At 42.8% G+C, this 18,993-nt stretch overlaps 1 protein-coding gene across 6 annotated transcripts in view; it reads left to right on the top strand.

Moving 5' to 3' along the window:
• Positions 1-18,993, top strand: part of PDE1C (phosphodiesterase 1C) — a 541,038-nt gene that overhangs the window by 1,127 nt on the left and 520,918 nt on the right. The window lies entirely within an intron of this gene.

The raw sequence follows: 18,993 nt of genomic DNA on the forward strand, positions 1-18,993 counted from the left end.
AGTCAGAGAGGCCGACAGAACGTCAGAGATGCGGAGAAGGAGGTGATGGAACTAGAGATGAGCTGACTCTGAGAGAGACACATAGAGATAGATTCAGAGAAAGAGATTGAAGAGTAGGTTTCACAAAAGTTGAAATAAGGAGAGAAAGGAACACAAGGAGAGAGAGAGAGAGAGGAAGGAGGTAGGAAGGAAGACAGGGAAGATACGGCAAAAAAGAGGCAGATAGAGAGTCAGAAGAAGGCAGGGCGGGTGGGATGTATCATGCTACTAAAACATCTGAGAAACATCTGTCTCATGTCCTCTGGATTCCCAGTGGCTCCCTTCCCAAACCTTTTACTAAGAGGGGCCTGGAAGTGTCTCCATGGTCCTTAGAGGAAGCGGGACCGCAGGGCTGACTCTCCAGAAGCTGAATTTAAGGAGATCAGTTCTTGGTGCTTTTACTACCGGTTCCATGCTGTACTGTTTTGAATCAACTGGTCCAAGGATTATCTCCTCATTTTCCCAGGAGATGGGCTAAGCCAGGGAGGCTTCCTCTCCAGGATGTCAGAGATTGGAGACCAGCAGGGCACAGCTAGGTGTCAAGGAGCTGCTTCAGCTTTTCTACTTCTGTGTATGCTCAGGGCAGTGTGGCTATAAATCTGAGCTTCTCGTTGGAGCCTTTGAAAGTGAAGGGTATATTAAGATGCTTTTTGGAAGTGTAGCAGGAATTTGTCAGGGGCAAGAAGAGGCTATTGGAAAGGATCTGGGCCACTTTGCTTCTTCTAATGAAGTGGCCCAAGATTTAGGGGGCATGGGCTGGACGCATTACTAGCAGAATTCAGTCTGAGTGCCTTTACCTGCTTCCCAAGTCTCTCCGTTCTGGCTTGAACTTGGCTTTCTTGCCTCAGTTGTCATGGCAGATCTGTTTCTTCCACACACTCATGGTGGCTTGCCCCGGCCCCCATCCCACCCCTCGGAGCCTTTGCTCAGGCTGTCCCCCCAGTCAGGAATAGCATTTCCCCAAGTCTGCACTGAGAAATCTTGCCTGTTCCAACTCTCACTTACCTCCTCCTCTGCTTTTCTTCCCCATGAGAAAGAACTCCTGCACTCATCTTGGCCTCCTAGTCCTGTGTGAGGGCTTACACCTAGCCTTGAACCAGCATTTCAGCAACTATTCCTTGTCCTCCTCTTACACTGCAGGTTCCTTAAGAATGAGATTGTGCCTATTTTTCACCCTCTAATAGTGAGTGCCTGGGAGTTTTTGAGGGAATGAATTAAAGGTTGCCAAGGTCCAAAGTGATTAATCAAAAAGCTGTGTTAATACTAGTTTTTGTGAATCTAGTTAGAAAGCTTCCAAAAATGATTTTTAAGTTTTACCTGGCAGTTCCCTGTGAAATCTTTCAAAAACTGTGACTTCTAAAGCTCAAGTTTATAGTGTGGCTGTCCTCTGCCTAACATCTACTCCCTTACTGCTCCCATTCTCACTAGAGGAGATGGTCTAGCTCATTGGTGTGGTCTGCTGGTCAGATGGGACCTCAAAAATGAGCAGGTCACTTCCTGGTGAGAGAGCTGCCAGCTTGTTTCAGATCTTTGGGCATTTATTCATTCACTCCTTTCCATCTGCCCTCCTCCTTCCCTCCCTCCTTGAACAAAATTTTATTGAATTTTACTGTATTAAAAAACACAATTTAATAGAACGCCTGCCACATGGCAAACATTCAATAAATGGTAATTGTGATTATTTAATACCTTAAGCTAATATCATGGGGAGTTGATGAAGATAAATCAGACCTAGAACCTAGGATTCAAGGAATTCATACTCTTGAGGTGATATGATGTCTTCATACATAACATTTTACAAAATAAAAGCTTTTAAATGCTGACAGATACATATTAGAAGTTTTAGGCCAATATAGACATTGAAGCAAATACAGATAATCAAAAAGAAAGAAAAAAAAATCACCCACCGCTAAATATTATTAATATTTGTTGTATATACTTCCAGTATTTTTTAATATATACAATTTTTTAACAGCAATCATAATGTTTGGTAATGGTACTTCATATCATAGTAGCCGTGTTTCATACTCTATATTTGTTTTTATTTAAAAAACTTTTGTTGTTGGCTATGTAGGTTGCTTTTACTTTTTACCATAATAGACAATGAAAAAAGACTAAATCTTTGAGCACATCCATTAACACTTTTGAGAATAAATTTCTAGAAGTACAATTGCGTGGTATAAGACTATGTATATTTTTAGGGATTTTAAAGCATATTATTAAATACCCTCTGGAAATACCAACTCACACTCCCACCAGCCATGTGTCAGGTGCTCACACACTCTCATGAGTAATGATAATTTTTAAAGAGTTGTTTGTTTGGGAGGTGGAAGGTAGTATCTTACTTCCACATGTTATTTCACTTCTTTACATTTTATGTCCTTTGCCTGTATGTTTTTCCTCTGGGGGAGTTTCATCATTTATTTTTAATTTTCAAGCACAGTTGATTCTTAAACAATATGGGTTTGAATTGCACAGGTCCACTTATACAATAATTTTTTTTCTATAGTAAATACTACAGTATATACAATCTGCAGCTGGTTGAATCTGAGGATGTGGAATTGGGGCTTTGGAAGAATCACATATAGGATTAGTTATGGTACAAATTTTCAACTAACCCTAGTTGTTCAAGAGTCAGCTGTACTCTTAATGTATGTAATATGTGTTAATTATACATATAATCAATGTATCAAATGTACATAATATATAATTATAGCTACTACATATTAATTGTACAATATATTATGTAATAACTATATATTAATCATGTGATGGGCTTCCCTGGTGGCTCAGAGGTTAAAGCATCTGCCTGGAATGCTGGAGACCCGGGTTCGATCCGTGAGTCGGGAAGATCCCCTGGAGAAGGAAATGGCAATCCACTCCAGTATTCTTGCCTGGAGAATCCCACGGAGGGAGGAGCCTGGTGGGCTACAGTCCATGGGGTCGCAAAGAGTCGGACATGACTGAGCGACTTCACTTCACTTCAATCATGTGATAATTAATATGTACCGATAATATGCATTATATACACACCATGTACATGTGTCTCTGTGTGTGATTTGCAGGTGCTGTCTTGTATGTTACGTGACATTTTCTTCTAAGCAGGGGGCTTCATATTCCTGCAACTTCGGCATGTGGCATTTAGGACTTGGTTTGTGGATGCACAGATATCTTGTAGCCTGCACTCATGGTCTCCAGCTTCTCCCATGGTTCCAGCAGGATGGAGTAGGTGGACAGTCCCCCTCTAACTATGTGAGGAAAGAATCCTGAAGAAATCCCAGAGCCCAGATCACTTTTTTTCTCAGGTGTCCGACATTCTGTCATCAGGAATCACCTTCTCTTCCAGTCTGTTAATTATGCAAAATTTCCAGGTCAAAGAACTTTACTAAAGGAATTTATGTTACAGTCCTGGCAATTCAAGAGATTTTCTCTCAGATTCAAGAGATTGTTACCCCTGGCTTATGAGGCCAACAGGGGTCTTGGGATTCTGCAGAAGAGGGGTGTGTGAGCCCCCACCATGGCAAGGTCAAGATTCAAGTTTCCTTGGAGGGCTCCTGATGGAACTTCTCTCTTTTAAGTGGAAGTTTCTGGGTTAAGAGGGGTTCCGTGGTGGCTCAGATGGTAAAGATTCTGCCTGCAGTGCTAGAGACGCAGGAGACTTGGGTTCGATCCCTGTGGTCAAGAGGTCTTGAAAACAAGACCATGGGCTTGAACACGTGCCACATCCAGAAAGCACTGACTGTCGCAGAGCCTTCATGATTTGAGGGTCGCATTCCTAGGAGACCATTGTAGTTAGGATTGTTCTTGTTTAGTCACTAAGCTGTGTCCCTCTCTTTGCGACCCCATGGATTGTAGCCTGCCAGGCTCTTCTGTCCATGGGATTTCCCAGGGAAGAATACTGCAGTGGCTTGCCATTTCTTTCTTCAGGGCATCTTCCTGACCCAGGAATCTAACTGCAACTCCTGCATTGGCAGGCGGATTCTCTATCACTGAGCCACCTGAGAAGCCCCAGTTACGAGTGTAGCCAGTAATTATAACAGTTAAGATTAATTGAAGGCCATGTGGAGAAGTTCAAGTATAATTTGACTGTGTTTATGAACTAGTATTTGAATATGAAATAAACAGTTATGGGGAGAGTTGCTCTATTACTGTTTTCCAGAAGAACTTTCTTTGTCTCCTGGGATTTGGATATCTGTTTGGGTTTGTATTAAGTGGATTTGCAGATTCTTGCTTTCTCCATGAGGCTGCCCCAAACACACACTTTTCCTTCCAAGGTGAAGTATGCCTGCAGAAAGCAAAAGCACTTTTTTCTTTTAACTACCTGAGGGGGACTCTTTTGATCCCTCTCGGTGCTCCTCACCTCTCAGTTTCCGGATGAGAAAATGGGTCTTGGGGGACCCTCGTTTTCTCTTCTCCTCAAGGTGATGACCTCTAGGATGTCAGAAGGAAGTGGGTGAAGCTATGGGCCAGGGGGATGTGACGTTGATGGGGTGTGTGGACAAGAAGCTGCTTCCTCCACAAATGAACCTGGTGGTGTTGTGGAAAATTCTAGGCCTGTGAGGTGTTGCTAACAGAGGGATGCGTTGCCTATAGCAACTGCCACGGGCTCCCTTGCCCCTGTGTTTCTCTCTGCGGGGTTGTCTCAGAGGAGGAAAAACAAGGGGCCCCTAGACAGCAGTCAGAGGCCCAAGGGGCAGGGTGTGAGGGTTCCCTGTCCCACCTGGGACTGCTGGGTGTTGGGAACCCCCACTAAGTGGGGAGGTCTGCTGGCGGGGGCATCTTTCACAAGGGTTCTGGGTGGGCGGGGCTCTGTGCATGGCTGAGGCTGGGATATTGGTCTGCATGAACTGGGGGTGTGGCCCCTTTCCAGCCCGGGCATAGAGGCTCCTGGCCTTGGTGCACAGGGCCTCAGACTGGTCTAAGCGTTCTGTGTCTTGTCTGCCCGTTAGTTTGGCTTGCAGCAACCTCTGGGCATTGTTGGGGGTGCTGGTGGTTTGCAAGGAACTGAATTAGTATTCAAGGCAAACTGTCCTGCCACCGCCTCCCAGCACCCATTGCCCTAATTCTCTCCCCCTCCTCCTCACATCCCTGGGAAAGACTCAAACAGAGCCAGGTGAATGGCATTTGGACTGAGGGCTCATGCACACTGGGACTGCAGTTTTCGCTCTGACTCTCCCCTCCCCTCCTGATTCCCCCTCTGCATCTGAGCCACAGTCCTTCCTGTGTAAAATGCAGAGGGTGATCCTTAGTTACCAGGCTGTGGTGAGGATCAAGTGAAGTTACACGCGAAAAAGTTGTTTGTTAACCCTTCAATGTCATTAGACAGCTTCTTATTATGAGGGAAGACAGTACTGATTAGAGCTTGTGTGTCCCTCTGCACAGTGCTTGCGCTTCAACAAAGGAAGTGTGAGAAATGAGGCTCTCACCGTGGAGTCTTACTGGCAGCCAGCAACTGGAGCGCATGACGTTAGGGATGTGTGTTGTCTGAGAAGGGGTGTTTGTAGCAGGAAACCCTGGGCGTTGGAGTCACACGAAGATTTACTGTGCTGGCCAAGCAAGTCAGTTAGCTTCACTGAGCCTCAGTTTCGTTCTCAGAGTCAACGGGGCTGGGGTGAACCTTCCTCCTGGGTGAACCCTGCCAGGGGAATAAAGTTCCACGCATAGTGCCTGCTGTCACAGTGCATGCTTGCTCAGCAACCCTTCCCTCCCTTGGAGGTTATACTGTGACTAGAATTGGCTCTGGCTGCGAGTAGGTGAGGGTTAGTGGTATGATCCTGAGGGTTCGTAAGTATGTCTGGGGCAGACTTAGGGGTGAGTCAGTACTGCTGTGTGCTGGCCTGGGAATGGTCACCAGGAAGCCCACACATTGGCCCCTGACGCCAGATGGGAACAAGAACAATGTGGGTACTGGGCACCTCCTGCCCTCCCATGGACTGGTGCATCTCCCGGGGCCACCCAGTGCCCCAGGCATGTCTACCAAGCCTCCATGAACTTAGCAGAGCAATGGGCACAGTCCACCTGGGGCCATGGGGACGTTGGGGGTAGTGGGGGGAACATCACTGCAGGAATGAGCTTCTGAGCTTGACTTGGGAATTGGAAAAGGTAAAGGGGACCAGGATGGTAAAATTGGACCTAATAGAGTTCAGAATATAACAGCCTCTGGAGTTGGACCCTGGGGGTTCAGATTCTGAACCTCATGTTTTGTCGTGATCTTGGAGAGGTGGCATCAAATGGCTAAAGATTAGTGTCCTAAACTGTGAAACAGACATAATAAATAGTATCTATTTATTGGGGTTGCTGGATTGGGCAATTAAATGAGATAATGTAAGCAGAGCTCCTAGGCATTATCTTATTCTGGATACCAGAACAGAAGACCATAGGTTGGGTGGCTTAGCAGAAATGTATTTCTCGCAGCTCTGGAGGCCGAGAAGACACCAGCATATTTGGCGTCTGGTGAGGACCTGCTTCCTGGTTCACAAGGGGCTGTCTTCTTATTGTGCCCTCACATGGCACAAGGGGTGAGGGAGCTCTCTGGGGTCTCTTTCATAAGGGCACTAATCCAACTTATGAGGCTCCACCCTCATGACCAAATTACCTGCCAAAGGCCCCACCACCTAATACCATTACAGTGGGGGTTAGATCATAACATATGAATTTTGAGGGGACACAGTCTATAGCACTATTTTTATTGAGAGAGAATAAACATTTGCTGAATATAGCACTGAGTTAAGCACTGTAGACGGGCCAGGGGAACCACAGGGGAAAACATGCACAGTGTTAGTGGGAAACACATACCAGACTCAGAGCTGAAAGCTTTGGTTAGGTTCTTCCTAACTTGCTCTTTAATCCTGGGCAAGTCACTTACTGCGGGAAGTAGTTTCTCCATCTGTAACTGAACTGGTTGGGTACAAAATTCTCCATGGTTCCTGCCACTCCAGAAAGGTGGTGAGCTTTGAGTCCTGAAGGCCATTGTAGCTTTCCCAAAGCTGGAAAGTGCAGGGGTAGGCTAAGTGAGGCACTTTCAGACTTCTAGTGAAAGAAATTTGTAGAGTTCAGAGCATCACAGAGGCAAGTAGAATGTAAGACTAGCAAACAGTTGAAGTTATTATTGAAGTAAGTAGACTGGATTTTGTGTATCCGACTTTGTATGATAATTCACTGTACTCGCAGTGAAGTCTGATAACTACTGAGCTCTCACCAAGGGTAAGTCAATGTGTAGCTGCTTGGGTCTTTCAGACATTTCACCTCTGTGATGTCAGATCCCAGTGAGAAATGGCAGTGTGCATGGAGATTTCCAAGTGTTGCTGCTTGCCTGCAAGGTTAGCTCCATTCTTTTGTGATATGAAACCTTAGTGGCTTCGATTCATATTACTACATTTGTTTGTGATGAACAATAAATGTGATCATAGATAATAATAGTGGAAGGACCTAGCATGGATCCTGCTTAATAAATGTTTGTTGTAGTTGAGAGGCAGTGTGTGTAGAGGTTAAGAGTATGGACTATGGAGCTTGACTACCTTGGTTTGAATTTTGGCTTCACAGTTTATTAGCTATGTGATTGTTGTGATCTTGGACAAGTTACTTAACCATCCTGTAAATGGAGATGGTTATGTTACTCATCTCCTAGGGTGTTGGAAGATTAAATGAGTTAATGTAATCAAGCACTCTGAACAACACTGGGTACATAGTAAATTCTATATAAATGCTTGTTATGATGTATTTCCATATTATTATTGTAATATTCATTGCTACATATTGCTCTGCTGCTGCTCAGATGCTTCAGTCGTGTCTGACTCTTTGTGACCCTATGGACTGTAGCCCATCAGACTCCTCTGTCTGTGGGATTTTCCTGACAAGCATACTGGAGTGGGTTGCCATGCCTTCTTCCAGGGGATCTTGCCGACCTGGGGATTGAGCCCATGTCTCCTGTGCCTCCTGCATTGCAGGTTTATTCTCTACCACTGAGCTACTGGGGAAGCCTGTACTCCTACATATAGTAACAATAATACATTTCCATAATATATAATTAACATGAGGATAGTAATAACTGTCTCTGAGACCTTGATCAACACCTATTTATGCTGTTCCTTGAAGAGCCATAGGATGGGCTTGATCTTCTGCTTTCTGTCGTTCAACATTGCCTTTTCCTGCCAAAAGGCATTGACTTTTGTGTGTTTCTTGGGTGTTGGAGTCCCAGTACTATACAGGTGTTCTCAAATCCATGGTGGACCTACAAATGTTCCCATCTTCTTAACCAGCTGACCATCTTTTAGGACTCAATGTGTCACCTGTGATGGCTTTGCAAAGTGAGCCTCTCATTGCCAGACCGTTTTTATGTAGTTTACTTTCCTAGGCCAGGATGTTTTGCAGAAAGGAAAGTAATGCAGAAGACCTGGGCTCTTGACCCAGTCCTGGCACTTCCTGTCTCTGTGATGGTGGGAAAGATCATTGTCTTTGTGAGCCTCGGGTCCCTCGTGTAAATGTGGATAACAGTTCCTTCTTTGCTGTGTTATTGGGGGAGTTCAGTAGAATGAGGACCAGAAGAACTCAGCACGCTCTGGGTGCCCAGTAATTGGTAGCTGTTGGTTGTGATAATGGAGAGGCTCTGAAATCAGGGAACAGGCAAGTCTCCCAGACCCACAGCTGCTTCCCTGGCTGGAGGGCCCCAGCCTGCCCTCTGGCTGCCTCCCCCAGCCCCCGACCAGCCACTGTGTTGCGTGCTGGCGCGGCTGCAAGGCTGCCTTTGTTTGAGTGTAGGATTTCCGATCAGGCCGGGCATCTGGAGTGCCCGCCTTACCCCAGCTGAGTGTTTCCAGCTGGGTTTGGGTAATTGGTGCCAGCTGCTCTGGGGAAAGTGGCTGGCACTTCCTGTGTTGTTGGCCAGCAGGCTCCGGAGTGTGGCGGGGGCTTGGCCTGAGAACCAGGCCTTCCCCCAGGGTCCCTGTGGGGGCACTTGGAAGCAGAGCTGCTGGAAGTTGGTTTTCACTTGTCTTGTGGACAAAGGTCCAAACTACTCAAGACTCCATCCATGAGTATTAGTCCACAGACACTGCTGCCAATGTTTGCTCCTTGGAAAAGAAATAATTTTAATTGATTAGCTGGTTCCTGACTTTTCTCTCTGATTCTCCAGACAACGGTGCTTTTTCTCTTCTTGATAACGGTGTAGAGTGGGTCAGGTGTGATTCCTGGGGCTTGGAGAAGAAAGAGAAGGATCAGCTCTGCTGGACTTGCATCACTACTAACCACAGGCATTTGTTTAGCCTTTAAGAAGGGGCCTTTAAGGTGGTCTGATTCAGCTTTTATAAATGAGATTATATAGGTAGAGCAGTTACTGGTGAGGATTTCAATGCAGGTCTTTAGAGCTCAGGTTCAGTGTCTTTCCTGTTTTTTTTTTTATTAGAATTTTTTTGGGGGGATGTTAAAGTGTTATGCTGGATTTGCTGAATTACATATTTTATTCATCAGACATCTTGACTGTTGGAGGTCATCTCAAAGAACTATTATGTTGTATAAGGTGGAAAGAATATTCCTTCTTTATTTCTGCACAAACCAGAAGTTGAATTGCTGAACTCTGATGTTCACCAGGGAAGAGATATTTGGCCACACTGTTCACCTTTCTGAATCTTGTAAAGTAGGAATAATAGCATCTGTATTTGATTATGCCATTTGTAAACTGCTGGCCCAGTAATGAGACCATCCCAGGTTCTTATAAATCTTAATTCCTTTTCCTTCTCTATTCTCCTTCCTCGACTCAAAATACCTGAAGGCATTTTGACTGGGTTAGATGTTCATTGTGATACAAGGTGTGAGAACCCTCCAGCCCTTTGGAAACTTTATCTCTCTGAAAGGTCCCCAGAGGGAGCTGGTTTTGATTTACTCTGACTCCTGGGCCCAAGTATCCCAAATGAACACATGGGATTTAGGCAGCGAGTGGGAAAGTGGAGATAGATTTCCATTTTAAAGTCATTAGCTTACAATTTCCAAGAAAGGCTCATTGTGTCTAGTGACTCATCTTTCTTTAACCATTGGAAGTTCCTTTAGATTTTTGAAATTTGTCAAGGCAGTAACTATTGAAGGGGAATCCAGCATCTCTTAAAGAGGGAACCAGCAGGACTCTGACTGGGACCAGATCCCAGCTGTCTTCTGGGCCCCGGGGAACTCAGCTTTTCAACAAGATGCCTTTTCTTCTTTCCTCATCAGGTCATTCATGAGGCTAACTGTTTAAGACAGGGAATACTGTTTAAAAGATACAGAAATCAGGCCAGTTGTGTAAGACCCTAAGCCTGGTCTTGGTGATTATTCCAAGAAGGCTGTTTTCTGGGGGTGATTATGCAGTTGTTTTGTAATCGGTTGCCCTAATGATGATGATAATGATAATAATAATAATAATAAAAATAATGTTTTACAATCTGTGAAGCATTTTCCCAAACGTCAGCTCATTTGAGTCTACCAGTAACCCTGCAGGGAAACTATGAACAGCTTCTTTTTACAGGTGGACAAACTGGGGCTTCAAGAAGTCAAAGTTAGAACAATGACCCAAATCCAATTTCTGCATTTTGGAAAGCTCTGGCATCTGAAGCGGAAATCTGGGAACCATCTTAGATTCCTTTTCCTGTGTCCCCACAGCTGATTAGTCATCAGGTCCTGTAGATTTCCTTCTCCAAACTCTTTCCAATTCATATTTTCCCCTTCGTCTCCTCTACCTTAGATCAGACCCCTCTCTTCTCTCACTTAGTCTATTGCAGAGTTTCCAAGTGGTCGCCCCATCTCCCCAATTTGTCTCCATTCTAAACTCCTCTCAACATGGCAGTTAGATTCTTACAGTTGGAACACACAGCTAATCCTGCTGCCCTCCAGTTTAAAACCGTCTGGTAGCTCCCATCACTTGCAGGATGAAACCTACATTCCCTAGTAAGGCTCACAGGCCTTTTGTGGTTGGTCTTTGCTTTTCCCTGGGCTTACACTTCACTGTGTCCCTGCCTGCCTGTGAATGGTAATCATTCAAAGGTTGGCCTTTATTAGGTGCCCTCCACATGCCAGCTATTGTGTTAGGCATTAGGGATATAATATGAATCAAACTGTGGGCCCAACGGAGCTCACAGATGTTAGTGGTATAGCTGTGCTTTGATGGAGTGGCCTGGGTGCTGTGCACGTGCCTGAAAATGGCATGGTGCCTAGTCTGGGGCATTGGGGTGGAGCCTAGTCTGGGGATGGACTCCCCTGATGAGGCAGGTGGAAGAAGGTGGTGGGGAGGCATGCAGATGGAGTAGAGGACGAATAGGGGTGACAAAGAGGCCCAAGAGGTGGGCAGAGGTTCTTGGGGGCCACCTGAAGGGTTTGATCTTTTTCCCAAGAGCAGTGGAAGGCAACTAATAGTTTTAAGCAGAAGTGACACGATCAGATTTGTGTTCACAAAAGCACAGGCTGTTTATCCTGGGGCAGATCAGTGTGAGTGTTTGTTGACCGGGGCTACTGTTGTGTCATAGCGGGCCACTGCCATATATATGCCATTCCTCCTCTGAATCTGGGCCTTCCTATACCCTGCCGAGTATTCCTTCTGACTTTGGAACAAACCAGACAAACTTCCAGGCTGTCAGAGAGACAGATTGTCCTTAGGGGCTGAAGGTTTTCTTCATTTTCCTAGTTACTTAATTCATTTTTTTTTTTTAACAAAATGAAGATAGGATAATTAATTTCATTTGCCCATAAAAATGATCTGTATTCATTTTGGGAACTCAGGAAAGAAAAACTCATTATTCAGAGATGACCTCTGTTAATATTTAGGTGAATCTGCTTCCATATTTTCTTTACCTTAAATTTGCATGGTATTCTATAGCAGTTTTTTATCTAAATGGGATCATCCATGTTGACTTATCTGCATTTTAAAACTTATTGGTATGCATGAACATTTAAAATTACTCAGCTCTTGCCCTCTCTTAGTGCCTAGGCCCTCTTTGGCCCTGTGCTTGGCTTCTCCAATCTGGATACAATCTGGACACAAGCCAGGTGAATCTTGTTGGAGCACCTCGCAACATGACCTGTTTGGGCAATGCTGCCTCACCAGTTATACACAGATGTATTTTATATATAAACATACACACCCACATGCATTGATTCTCTCTCTGTGTGTAACTGAACATTTGCTATTTGCCAGGCACTGTTCTAAGGGCTTTGAAGACACTAGCTCATTTAATTTCCCATTTTCTGATGATGAAACACTTTTTTTTAGAAAAGTAATTAATTTATTTTAATTGGAAGATAATTACTTTATAATATTGTGATGGTTTTTACCATACATCAGTACGAATGCATGCCACAGGTATACATGTGTTCCCCCCACATCCTGAACCCCTCTCCCTCCTCCCTCCCCACCCCATCCCTCTGGGTTGTCCCAGAGCACTGGCTTCGAACTGGCCATCTATTTTACATATCGTAATGTACTTGTTTCAATGCTATTCTCGCAAATTATCCCACCCTCGCCTTCTCCCACTGAGTCCAAAAGTCTGAGGAAACAGACACTTGCCCTGGGAATCTGAAGCTAACATGGTTGTGTGTGAGGCAGCCAGATGCGGGAGATGTCAGAGGAAGGGCCTTCTTATATGGGGACAGGCCTTTGGTAAAAATTCAAAGCACTTTTGGGAAATCCAGCATCTCCTCTTAGCCTCCCAAATGAGAGGGTTTATGACCTTGAATGGGGGAGGCAACTGGATCTGAAGGTTTTAGGATTAGAATGTTCTTTAGAGTTTATTTCAAAAGAAAGCCACTCCTTCCTTCCTTCACTCTCTTACAGACATTGGCTAGGTGCCTGTCTTATCTTGTCCTCCTTTTCCCTCCCCCCTCCCTTTGATTCATCCAGTTTTATTTTTTAAAAATGAAAGAATTAAAATTTTTTGGCTGTAGTGGGATCTTAGTTCCCTGACAAGGGGTTGGACCCACATCCCCTGCGTTGGAAGTGTAGAGTCCTCTTCTTTTAAGTGTGCCAGTCCATTTGGGACATTTTATTTTTTATAAATATTATTATTTTTAAAACGTAATTTATTTTTGGCTGCTCTGGGTCTTTGTTGCTGCGCAGGCTCTCTAGCTGCAGAGAGCAGGGGGCTACTCTCTGGAGGTGCTTGCACGGGCTTCTCATTGCGGTGGCTTCTCTTGTGACGCACAGGCTCTAGAGCATGCCAGCTCCAGTAGCTTCGGCTCCCAGGCTCTAGAGCGCAGGCTCAATAGTTGTGGTGCACGGGCTCAGTTGCTCCGCGGTATGAGGATCTTTCTGGATTAAGGATCAAACCCATGTCTCCTGCATCAGCAGGTGGATTCTTTACCACGGAGCCTCCTGTCATCATTTTCTTGGGTTGATTTCTGCGAGTGGAATTTCTGGGTTGTGTGATAAGTTAATATTTAACTTTTGAGGAACTACCAAACTGTTTTCCAATTGCACCATTTTACAATCCCACCAGCAATGCAGCAGAGTCCTTAAACCAAGCTTTATAGAAGTAGGAATTAGCTACCTGGTTTTCAGATGTTACAGGGGCAGGGCTGGCTGCATGTGGATCAAATGAGGAGCTTGTTAAAGATTTCTGGGCCCCATGCTTTAGAGATTCTGATTCTATAATAATGGAGTGGGGTCAGGGAATGTGCATTTTCAGAAAGCTGTCTAAGTAACTCTGATGTGTGGCTTTGCTTGGGAATCACTGAACTGGATGAAGTTCAGGATGGGATGAGCAGGGGAGAATTCTTGGGAAAACTGTAGGCAGAGAAAATGCATGTGTAAGAACAACATAATATGTGCTTGTAATTAGTGACGGAGCATGCGTGCACACAGTGAATGGTTTAGCAGTAGGACTGGCCAGAGAGAGAGGCACTTGAGGAGACTTTGACATTGGTTCAGTCAAGACCAATTACTTCATTGATCTATCCATTTAGTTTTCTGTGAACATTTTTTTTTAGGGGAACTAACTTTTTTTTCAGTACCACACACTAGGCTCAGAGCTTTATATTTAATCTTTTTCCCCTCCCCCAAATCCAAGAAAAGATTTTGTTTTTATTTTTAAATTAATTTTTATTGGAGTGTGGTTGCTTTACATTATGTTAGTTTCTACTGTACAGCAAAGTGAATCAGCCATTTGTATATGTATATGTATATCCTGCCTTTTTTGGATTTCCTCCCCATTTAGGTCATCATATATTTCAACAACTCCTTTTACTAATTATTATTCTCAGTTTGGGCTTCCCTGGTGGCTCAACAGTAAAGAATCTGTCAACAATACAGGAGTTGTAGGAGACGTGAGTTTGATCCCTGGGTTGTGAAGATCCCCTGGAGGAGGGCAGGGCAAGCCGTTCCAGTATTCTTGCCTGGAGAATCACATGGACAGAGGAGCCTGGTGGGCTATAGGGTCGTATAGGGTCACAGAGTTGGAAACGACTGTAGTGATTGAGCATGCATTCTCAGTTTACAGATGAAGAAACTTAGGCTTGGGAGATTAAGTAATAGGGCTGGAACTTGAAACCTGGTCTGTCTAGCTCTTTCCATTATAGCAGTTTACCACTACTCTGCGCAAGGCACGGTGTGAACAGGGTCTTGGGATTTCATATTTATTGTGGAAGAATTCATTATGCATTTTCATATTACACTTCATTATCTGGGTTGCTGTGTAATCACTGCTATTTGCTCTTCCTTTCTATGGGTTAGAGATGTAGGTTTTTCTAATGGTAATGATAATATTTAAATATTCTAGGGAGATGCAGTATAAAGTCCCTTAGTTGAACACCTTGAGACTTTATGTCTGCTTCAATGAAAAGTTCTCTGACTGCTTCTTCCCTCCTGGTCCCTGCTGATTGAAGTTGCCTTCACTGCCTGTGCCAACACTCGACCCAGGATCTCTGGTGGCTGACAGTCTGAGCTCTACAGAAGGGGGAGATTAGCCTGTCTGCGAATCTGGAGTTGGGAGTTCTGTGGTAGGGCTGTCTTCAGAGTTGGATGCATGATGAGGGGAAACTTGTAGTAATTACTGAACAGATGCTCTTAATGAGGTCTCTGCTGGATTTCCAGCTGGCAGTGAGAGCGCTGCATTGGGACAGGGATGTTGCAGTCACTGGATCATTATGTGACATCACATCCTCCCCTTGTTGTCATAGCAGCTGTAATCATCCCACTGAAAGTGTCCCTCAGGGTGCTGGCAGGCCACATCTTTTTCCATTAATGGGAATCCATGGTCCTTTCTTCCATGATAAGGAGAAAAAGAACTAGTGTATTAATGTTCTTGAAAAGGAGAAAAATGCTTAACAATTTTCAGCATGTTATTACTACAACAATTTTTATGTAAGTTGTACATGTTGATTGCAGAAAAATTTATAAAATAAAGATTGGCAAAGAAAACACAAAATCCTACCTGTAATATCAACATGCATGAGAATTACTGTTAACATTTTGAGAAATTTTTTTTTTCTGCTTGAGTTTTAACCCATATGAACAATTCATTATTGTTTTTTCAAATATGGGTCCATTATTGTATTGTTGTTTACTTTTTTCCTCTTACCTAACAATGTATAATTAGTGTTATTTCATCTCGATAGTCTTCATCAGCCAAGTTTTTTAAGATCCCGTGATTTATTGAGCTGACCTGTACTGTTTGACATTTCAGTTCTTTCTGCTTTCTTGCTCACTCAGTGACTACCACTCATTTTTACATCTTTATAAAGCTTTTTTGCCTTAGGATAAATTCTAAGAAGTAAAGTTGTTGAGTTGAAAGTGTTTAATATTTTTGAAGCATTTGAAATATACATTATCTTTCTCTAGTGTTGAAAGTGAAAGTCACACCGATGTGTCTGACTCTTTTCAACCCCATGGAATATACAGTCCATGGAATTCTCCAGCCCAGAGTACTGGAGTGGGTAGCCTTTCCCTTCTCCAGGGAATCTTCCAGGGATTGAACCCAAGTCTCCTGCATTACAGGTGGATTCTTTACCAGCTGAGCCACAATTCCACACATAAGTATGACTTTCCCTGTTGACCTTTATATTGGCTCTCAACCTTTAAAAAAGTTGTTATTTGGTAGGTCAAAAATGGCATAGAACTCTACTGTTTGTTTATTAGTGAATTTGATCTTAATTTCTCATCTTATTTCTTTTATAAATCACATCTGTATTCCTTTTATAGATAGCATACCTGTTTTTCTGTTGAAGAATTCTCTAATTTATGTAAATTTATTATTTATTAAGGCTATTAAACTTTGATAATATTTGCTGTAAATTTCACTGTTTGTAAATATGCCTTTTAACCTTGCTTGATGCTCAGAGTTTAAATTTAAAAGTAAACCAATCAGTGGGACGTCCCTGGTGGTCTAGTGGTTGAGAATCCGGATTCCAATGCTGGGGATGTGAGTTTGATCCCTAGTTGGGGAACTAAGATCCCATGGGCCGTGGGGCAACTAAACCTGCATGCTACAACCCTATCCCAGCACAGCCGGAAAAAAAGTGTCAGCCTCAAAAAAACAAAAACAAAAAAAATCCCAACTTTTTTTTTTTTTTCCTATCTTTGGTTCCTATTTAAAAAAACTTACTACACTGAAGAGATTATGAAAATATAACTTTCTACTGTTTGGGGCCAGAAGCATCATAGTTGATTTTCTAAGACTAGTGCAAAACTTTTAAAATGCCTCTTGGCAATTTTTGAAGACTTTGTAAAAGTGAGGTTTCTAGAAAATTAAAAAAGATAGCTATTTGTTTATTTTAAAAATGTATTTATTTTAATTGGAGGCTAATTACAATATTGTGGTGGTTTTTGCCATACATTCACATGGGTCAGCCATGGGTGTACATGTGTTCTCCATCCTGAACCTCCCTCCCACCTAAAAAAGATAGCTATTTAAATCTGAGTAGTGTCATATGTTGCTCATTGTGGGAAAACCTGGCATAGACGCAGTTTTTAAGTGATGTGGAGTGTAGTGATATTTTTCTTTAAAAATGTATCTAGGAGCAGAATAGTGAACAGTTGCTTTATAGAAACCAGGATTTTGGCTTCTGTCTTCTTAACTTTTTGTGCTAACCAAAGCCTTATTTTCTAGCTCTTTCTCCAGTGGAGGTGATAATGGTAACTGGTGGTGTTGAGTGATTCTTGTGGACCAGGAACGATGTTAAGGCTTCATATGTAGTAGCTCATTTAATCCACACAACGACCTTGTGAGATAGTTGTTATTTATTAGTATTATTCCTGCAGAAATGTCAAACAATTTGCTTAAAATCTCAGAGCTTACAAGTCAGAGAGCCCAAGTAGAAATCCAGGCTTTCTGGCTCTGGGGCCCCAACTCCTAACCATCACACTTCTCTCAAAATAGCTGTCTTTCCTGTAGCTACTTGACCCTCCTCCTAGATCCTGTGTTAGCCATTCAGTTGTGTCCGACTCTTTATTATCTATGGACTGTAGCCTGCCAGGCTCCTCTGTCCATGGAATTCTCCAGGCAAGAATACTGGTGTTAGTCACTCAGTCATATCTAACTCTTTGCGACCCCATGGACTGCAGCCCACCAGGCTCCTCTGTCCATGGAATTCTCCAGGTAAGGATACTGGAGTGTTTCGCCATTTCCTTCTCCAAATAATGCTGGAGTGGGTAGCCATTCCCTTCTCCAAGGGGTCTTCCTGACCAGGGGTCGAATCTGGATCTCCTGCCTTGCAGGCGGATTCTTTACCATCTGAACTACCAGGGAGGCGCACTAGATCCTGAGGCTCCATTTAACCCCAACTCTATCATTTAATGTCTTTTTGCTCTTGTTTTGTCTTTTCTCATCTGTGTTAACAGAAGAGCTGAAGATGATATGTTTGAGATGTTTAAGCTTTTTCTCTACCTTGTTTTTTGAGTAGTGGGTAGATACTGATGAATATCTAGATAGGAAAAGACACATGTTCATTTAAGTCTGGTTTATACTTGCTTTTGTCAGTTCTAATATTTAATTTCTTGTTTTTGGCTTACTGTTTGTTGCTGTAAAAGGGGGCTAGTGATAGTATCTATTTCTTAGGGTTACAGTGAAAATTAAAGAGGTAATAAATATATAGGGTTAGAACTGCATGGTACAAAAACAACGTGATCAATAAATCTAGCTATTGTTGATATTATGAGTAGTATTATTATAATACAGTTTTCTACTTTCATAATAGCCATTTATTCCCCAAGTAAGTGAAAATATGTTTCATTTTCACAAATTGGCTATCTTGCAGTTCATAATTAAGGGTTCCCAACTTGATGTTTGTTTGTCAACAATTATAGGGTCTCACTAAGTGAACATGATTATGTATCATGTCATTATGTCAGTGAATTTGCTGGATGTCTTTAACCCAAATATACCAATTTTCTTGAACACATTAGCAATTATAAACATGTTAATTTATGTTGCAAGATTAGTTGTTTTTCTAGTGGAACTTGGAATGAAGCTTTTTCTATTATTTCAACTTATTTGAGATTATAGTATGAATAGCAGAGCTCCTCCAGTTTGTCTCTACTTATAAATACTAATCTCTTTTTTTTGAACCTGTATAACCAATACATGACAGAGAAATACATTGGATGCTAAACCAGACATAACACGCAACCATCATTCTTAACTCTGTTTGAAAGTTTTACATAAAAATGAAATAGCATCTAGTTGATCTTGTTTGCCTACTTTACAGTAAATATAAAAGTTTACACTTCTAAATAAAATCATTATAAGTATATACCATTATATCCATATTGGGGGTCTGTGTAAAATTTGATTTGAATAAAAGATTTACTGCTAAAAATATTTGAGACATTGTGCTAGATGTTTTTAAGTATCTTCTATCCTAAAACCCTCTTAAGATTTAACCTTAAGCCTTCCTGTTGTTCTTTGACATACGTTCATCACTATGCAACCCTCCATTCCCCTCTTCTATAGTGAGAATAGTACTCGGGTCATGTTTTGCGATCTCTGGAAATGAGGAAAGCAGGAG

Source organism: Ovis canadensis, chromosome 4 (genome assembly GCF_042477335.2).
Source record: "Ovis canadensis isolate MfBH-ARS-UI-01 breed Bighorn chromosome 4, ARS-UI_OviCan_v2, whole genome shotgun sequence".
In the NCBI taxonomy this organism is placed as follows: Eukaryota; Metazoa; Chordata; class Mammalia; order Artiodactyla; family Bovidae; genus Ovis; species Ovis canadensis.